Genomic DNA, 7,177 nt, shown 5'->3' with positions numbered 1-7,177 from the left:
AAGGCATGAGACTCCATATGCTAATAAGTGACAAGGCTTAATGATTTGTTTATGTTAATGCTTAGCTGCTTGAGATTCCTTAGCCTTAACCTTGCCGGATTTATGATTCTTGTGTTATGGTCTGTGGAACCAAGGAAGGACAAAAATCAGTTCAGCACTTATATTTTTTGCAAGTGGTTAACTTTTCTTAGACTTGTGGCCCGAGGAGCCAAACAAGAACTAAGGTCAATTTAACACTTGTATTTTTGCAAGTGATTAATTTCTCTTAGACTTGTGGCCCGAGGAGCCGAACAAGAACTAAGATCAATTTAACACTTGTATTTTTGCAAGTGATTAATTTCTCTTAGGCTTGTGGCCCGAGGAGCCGAACAAGAACTAAGATCAGTTTAACACTTGTATTTTTGCAAGTGATTAATTTCTCTTAGACTTGTGGCCCGAGGAGCCGAACAAGAACTAAGATCAGTTTAACACTTGTGTTTTGATTGATACAGAATTGAAACGAACAGAAACCATACACAAAAGGAGATTCTTTTCTTAATAATAATATCGTCGTAAGTTATTTACATTCCAAGGGCGAGGAATCACCCTTCCATCCAGATCTTCTAAACGATAAGCCCCTAGACCTGCTATTGAGGTAATTTTATATGGCCCCTCCCAATTAGGACCCAACTTTCCCCAAGCAGGATTTTTTGCTACCCCACTACTTTTCTCAGTACCAAATCTCCTGGTACCAAGGGCCTGGACCTAACTCCCTTGTCGTATGTCTGCTTGAGCTTCTGCTGATAGCTGCCCATCTTCACATTGGCTATTTCTCTCCTTTCCTCAATAGTATTCAAACAATCATACATCCTATCGTGATTGCTCGCTTCGTCATACAGGTCTGACTTCAGGGTGGGAAAACCCGATTCTAATGGTATTATAGCTTCCATTCCATACGTCATTGAAAAGGGAGTCTCGCCTGTCGATCTTCGAGGTGTAGTGCGATAAGCCCATAATACATGAGGTAATTCTTCTACCCAGCCTCCTTTAGCGTCATCCAATCGTTTCTTCAAACCTGCCAAGATGACTTTATTTGTCGCTTCGGCCTGACCATTTCCTTGAGGATAGGACGGTGTTGAATATCCATTTCTTATTCCCATTTCTGCGCAGTACCGCCGGAAAGCCTTGCTATCAAATTGAAGACCATTATCAGAAATCACGGTATGAGGGACTCCGAAGCGAGTTATGATATTTTTCCAGATGAATTTCTTCGCGTCCACATCCCTAATGTTGGCTAATGGCTCGGCCTCCACCCATTTCGTGAAGTAATCCGTGCCGACGATGAGCCATCTCCTATTACCCGTTGCCCGAGGAAAAGGTCCGACGATATCTAAACCCCACTTAGCGAAGGGCCATGGGCTGGACAACGGATTTAAGTTACCTCCTGGTTGATGTATGTTTGGCGCAAATCTTTGACATTGATCACATTTCTTGGCATAATCTTGAGAGGCTCTTTGCATGCTTGGCCACCAATACCCCTGGGTCATGGCTCTATGAGCTAATGATCTTCCTCCAGTATGGCTCCCACACACACCTTCATGCAATTCTTCCAGCAAAGGTTCCACGGCTTTAGGATGTACGCAAAGGAGGTACGGCCCTGCATAGGAACGCCTATAGAGTTTTTGCTCCTCTGATAGCCAGTAACGGGGAGCACTTCTTCGTACCTTTTCGGCCATTGTTCCATCTTCAGGTAGTATTCCGTGCTGCAAGAAAGCTATAATTGGGTCCATCCAGCTTGGGCCTACATGAACGCTGTGAACCCGTACTGCCGAGATGCTGGTCAAGCTAGAGGACAGTAAATCCTCCACCATGACCATACGCGGTAACTTCGAACCCAGTGAAGTGGCTAACATTGCTAATGAATCAGCATGAGCATTATGTCCCCTTGGGACTTGTTGTACCTTGAAACTGTCAAACAAACCCAACACCCCTTGGACTCGTTTAAGATAGCTTTTCATTCGTTCATCTTTTGCCTCAAATTCTCCATTAACTTGCCCTACCACTAATCGGGAATCACAAAACAACCTCACTACCTTTCCTCCCAAATGTTTAACCATCTGGGAGCCCACCAAGAGAGCCTCGTACTCGGCCTCATTATTAGTGGCTGGGAATCCCAACCTCAATGACTTTTCAATGACTAGTTTCTCGGGAGATATTAACATAACTCCAACCCCGGCTCCTTTTCGATTTGATGCCCCATCCGTGTAGACTTCCCAAGGAGTGATGTTTTCCATCCCAATGGTCATTACTGTCATCACGGCATCTTCGTGGTTAACCTGACCTTCCGTGAACTCGGCCACGAAGTCGGCAAGGATTTGCCCTTTGATAGCTGTCCGGGGCATATACTTGATATCATAAGCTCCGAGTTTGGTTCCCCACTTTGCTACACGACCCGTATAATCCGACTTCCTCATGATAGCTTGAAGAGGCAATTGAGTGAGTATTACTACGGTGTGAGCTTGGAAGTAATGGGGTAATTTCCTTGTTGTATGCACCACGGCGAGAAGCGCTTTTTCCAATAGTAGGTATCGCTGTTCTACTTCCTGCAAAGACTTGCTGATATAATATATTGGTTTCTGGACCCCATCATCATTCCGTATTAAGACAAGACTTACGGAGTGATTTGTGACGGCTAGGTAAGCATATAACACTTCTTCCTTCTCGGGTGTTGATAATATCGGTGGTCTAGATAGGTATTGCTTTAAATCCTCAAAAGCCAAGTTGCATTCATTAGACCACCGGAAATCTTTCCACCTGTGCAAAAGGCGATAAAATGGGCGGCACCTGTCCGCGGACCGTGATATAAACCTGTTCAAGGCTGCAATCATACCAGCTAACTTCTGCACTTCTTTCGGGTTCTGAGGGGGATGCAAATCTAAGACAGCCTTAATTTGATCAGGATTAACTTCAATTCCCCGATGAGTAATCATGTACCCTAAAAACTTTCCCGAGCCCACTCCGAAGGAACACTTTGATGCATTCAAGCATAACTTATACTTTCTTAACACCGAGAAGGTCTCCTGCAAATCTGTCAAATGGTCTTCTGTCCTCTTACTTTTAATTACCATGTCATCGATATAAGCTTCCATATTACGCCCCAACTACGCATCAAACATTCTGGTCACCATCCGTTGATAAGTGGACCCTGCATTCTTTAAACCAAAGGGCATCACTCGGTAATGGTAGTTACCATTAGGGGCACGAAACGCCGTCTTCTCCTGATCATTCAGTGACAAAGGGATTTGATGATACCCTTGGAATGCATCCAAGAAGCTCATTCGGGGGTGCCCCACAGTTGCATCCACCAATTGATCAATTCTGGGTATAGGGAAAGGATCCTTGGGACATGCCTTATTCAGATCTGTAAAGTCAATACAGACTCTCCATTTCCCATTCTTCTTTTTTACCACGACAGTATTGGCCAGCCACTCAGGATAGAAGATCTCCTTGATCGCACCAGCTTGCTTTAGCCTACCAACCTCCTTTTTAACTGCCTCTGCGTGTTCTTGAGATGCTCGCCGAGGAGGCTGCTGTCTAGGCGTTGCATGGGGGTTAATATTCAAATGGTGGCAGATAACTTCTGGATTAATTCCTGGTACGTCATAAGTCGTCCATGCAAAAACATCAATATTATCCCGCAAGAATTGAACCAACTCTTCTCTTTCTTGTACCGGCAGCTTGGATCCGACTTGAAAATATTTCTCTTTATCTTCCCCAATAATTACCTTGGTTAGCTGCTCGGCAGAGCCTTCATCCTCAACTAGGCCGACTTCCCGAGCAGCCTCCTTTAATTGCTATGATGTCTCAAGAACTTCTCCTTCCAACGAACCTCGGCCTGTACGAACAGTGGCAGACGTTAGACATTGCCTGGCTACCATTTGACTGCCATGTAATACTCCCACGCTTCCTCGTATAGGGTACTTCACCATCACATGTAAAGTAGATGAAACTGCCTCCATTGCATGCAGCCATGGTCTAGCCAAAATGGCCGTGTACGGAGAGTATGCCATAACAACTATGAAGTTTACCTGTACTTCGGAACCCTCCACCTGCACAGGCAACCTAATCATTCCCCGTGGGATCACCTGGTTTCCATCAAAACCGACCAACGGATGGTCGTATTTTTCCAAATCTTCTTCTTTCAACTTTAATCCATTGAATAGGTCCGGATACATAATCTCGGCACCACTTCCATCATCCACCAAGACTCGTTTCACATCATATCCCCCGATACGAACTGTGACGACCAAGGCATCATCATGGGGTTGAAACGTTCCCTCTTTATCCTTATCAGAGAAGCCCAATATGGGCGTCGCCGAGGACCTCATTCTTTTGTTTGCTTGATGATTCTCTTCTACGTCCTCATTCCCACACTTGTTTTGAACGGTCATGACCCGAGAAGGTTTCCCAAATTCTCCTCTCGGCTGGGTCAAGATGACGTTAATAGTGCCTAGAGATGGTTGAGGGGCCTGACCCCAATATTTCCGAGTGTCTAGTTGTTCCTGTTTCCCATCCGTCTTTGCCAATAAGTGATTGATCTTCCCGGCCCTAATCAATTGATTCAAATGGTCGCGCAGTGTCCGGCACTCCTCCATGGTGTGTCCCTTATCCTGGTGGTAATGGCAGTGGAGGTTTTGATTTCTCGTGGATGCATCTCCACTCATTTTATTAGGTGGCCTAAAATATGGCTCATGCCGAATTTTCTCCAGTATGTGATGCACGGGTTCCTTAAATAGTGAGTTAATTAGAGGAGACTCGGCAGTCCTCGGATGGCTTGGAAAGTCTCGTTTGGGCCGAATATCTTGAAACCCCCCTACCCGAAGATCCTTCCTCTCCAGATACCCTTTCATTTTTCCTTTGCTTTGCATCTGATCCTCTTCTACCCGTTCATACTTATCTATCCGGTCCATGAGCTAACGCATATCTATCGCAGCCTTCATTGTCAAAGACCTCCTTAACCCATGCTCCGTGGGAAGACCCACCTTGAAAGTTCTCACGGCTACACTCTCCACATCCCCATCAATTTCGTTATACGTTTCCCAGTATCGGTCGGAATAGGTTTTGAGTGTTTCGCCTTCCCTCATAGACATAGACAGTAGAGCATCTAAAGGTTTTGGAATCCTAGTACAAGTTATGAACCTTGCTCCAAATGCCCTAGTCAATTCCTCAAAAGACCTCAGAGATCCTTCTGCCAAAGCATCAAACCACCTCATAGCCACGGGCCCCAAACTGGAGGGAAAGACTCTGCACATCAATGCCTCATTATTTGAATAAACGGCCATCTTCTGACTAAAATGACTAATGTGCTCTACAGGGTCAGTCCTCCCGTTATACATAGTAAAGATGGGTTGAGAAAACCTACGAGGTAGCTTTGCCCTATTTATCCTGGCCACAAAAGGGGATTTGGCAATTTGCCTCAGGGCTTTACCCATTGCATCACTCCCGTCATCGCAATATATCCCATCTGTATCAGGCATCCTTGTCTCCTTCTGCTGCTTTACCCTAACGCCCGAAGACACATTGACACGGGTCACACTTCGAGTAGGCTCAAACATTGGGGGATGAATTCCTCCCGGGTTTGCTTCCGAACTGTCACTGGAAGAGCTAGCACTACCCTTACGTCTCCGCTTCCTACTATCCACGCACTTGCGTAAGTAAGCTATCTCAGATTGCATCTGTTGCAATACATCGTCGCGAGACATATGCCCCTCAGTTAGTGACCGTTGCTCAGCCCCCTGACCGCCATCATGTGCTTTCACCACCCCTGAGGTATGTCCCTTCCCTTTGTCACGCTGGAGACTTACAGCTACGTCCCTGCTTCGTGAACTTACTGATTCTTCCCCTTCTAGATATACCTCCGCCATACACTTCTAGATGGAATGTGTTACGTTGTTGTTGTTCCCACAGACGGCGCCAATTGTAAGGACCAAAAACGCATAAACTTCGCTATTTGTTTATTCACTAAAGGTCCCCATACAATACATTTGGTAGAGAGGGTTCAACAACAAAAAGTCCCCATTCCGTAGTATCCTGACTCTTATTTATATCATTTGTTCCTTTCATCGTGGCCTTACACCTCACAATCTACTATGCTTTTCCCTCTGACACCTGTCTGTCGGTAATGGAGCAGAGCTCTAACTTTGCGTTCAGCACCGTTCAGGTCATATCCACATTAATGCAACGGATTGAGTTGGTATCCTCCAATTAATGCGGCCAGAATGGTTGTTGCCGGGCATTTAATGCAACCCTTTAAATTAGCCTGCCACCTTCGGATATTTGTAACCCTTATGTTAGCAGTGCCCATGCCACATCATCTTCGGGTATCCCCAGGTAACTTCCCTTACTCCTTTACTTCATCTTGCTTAATGCATGTCGGTCTTCCTTTCCTCGGGTCTTCGGGTTCTTGGGTCCTCAGAACCTCACAGGTTCTTTTGGTACTCTCTCTCTCTCTCTCTCTCTCTCTCTCTCTCTCTCTCTCTCTCTCTCTCTCTCTCTCTCTCTCTCTCTCTCTATATATATATATATATATATATGTATATAATCGATGGCTAATTAGCTAAATATGTGACAAAAAGACAAAAGGTAGCATATTTTTTAAAAATGTAGTTTTGCTATTTTGTTTTAGGATGAGATAAAAAGAAAGGAATAGGTTAAGCACAAAACTTAGGCACAGTACCTTAGGTGTAGTTCTTTAGGTTTCTCTTTTAAGATTCAGTCATGTGGCTACTTAATTAAAAAAAACTACACTTTTATCCTATAAGAAAAAATCTACGCCGCAGAATTTTAAGGAGGGAACCTAAAAAATAGCACATAAGTACTGTACCTAAATCTTGCTCATAAGTTAATGTATGCCTTAAAGACATTGCTTTAAGAAATATTTTTAAAAACTTGTTATAGAAATATAAAAAAATATTTGATTTTTTTTACAGCTTTTAATTTTTTCCATAAAAGAGGTAGAAGTATTTTTCTTAAAAATGATATTTTAAATAATAATCTAAAAGTAGCTGTTAACAAGACCTACTAAGAAAAGTAAAACAATTTAGTTTTTGCCAAGTGTACACAGAACAATTTGTCATTTATAACTTTAGTTTTGAGTTTTGACATGGTATCAACTTCGCTGACCATATTTCTTCCAAGA

At 43.9% G+C, this 7,177-nt stretch overlaps 1 pseudogene; it reads right to left on the bottom strand.

Annotated features, from left to right (window-relative positions):
* Nucleotides 1-3,140: 3,140 nt before the first annotated feature.
* Nucleotides 3,141-5,471, bottom strand: LOC142635790 (uncharacterized; annotated as a pseudogene).
* Between the last annotated feature and the right edge of the window lie 1,706 nt (nucleotides 5,472-7,177).

This window comes from Castanea sativa, chromosome 5 (genome assembly GCF_040712315.1).
Source record: "Castanea sativa cultivar Marrone di Chiusa Pesio chromosome 5, ASM4071231v1".
Taxonomy (NCBI): domain Eukaryota; kingdom Viridiplantae; phylum Streptophyta; class Magnoliopsida; order Fagales; family Fagaceae; genus Castanea; species Castanea sativa.
This window is presented reverse-complemented; position numbering and strand designations above follow the sequence as displayed.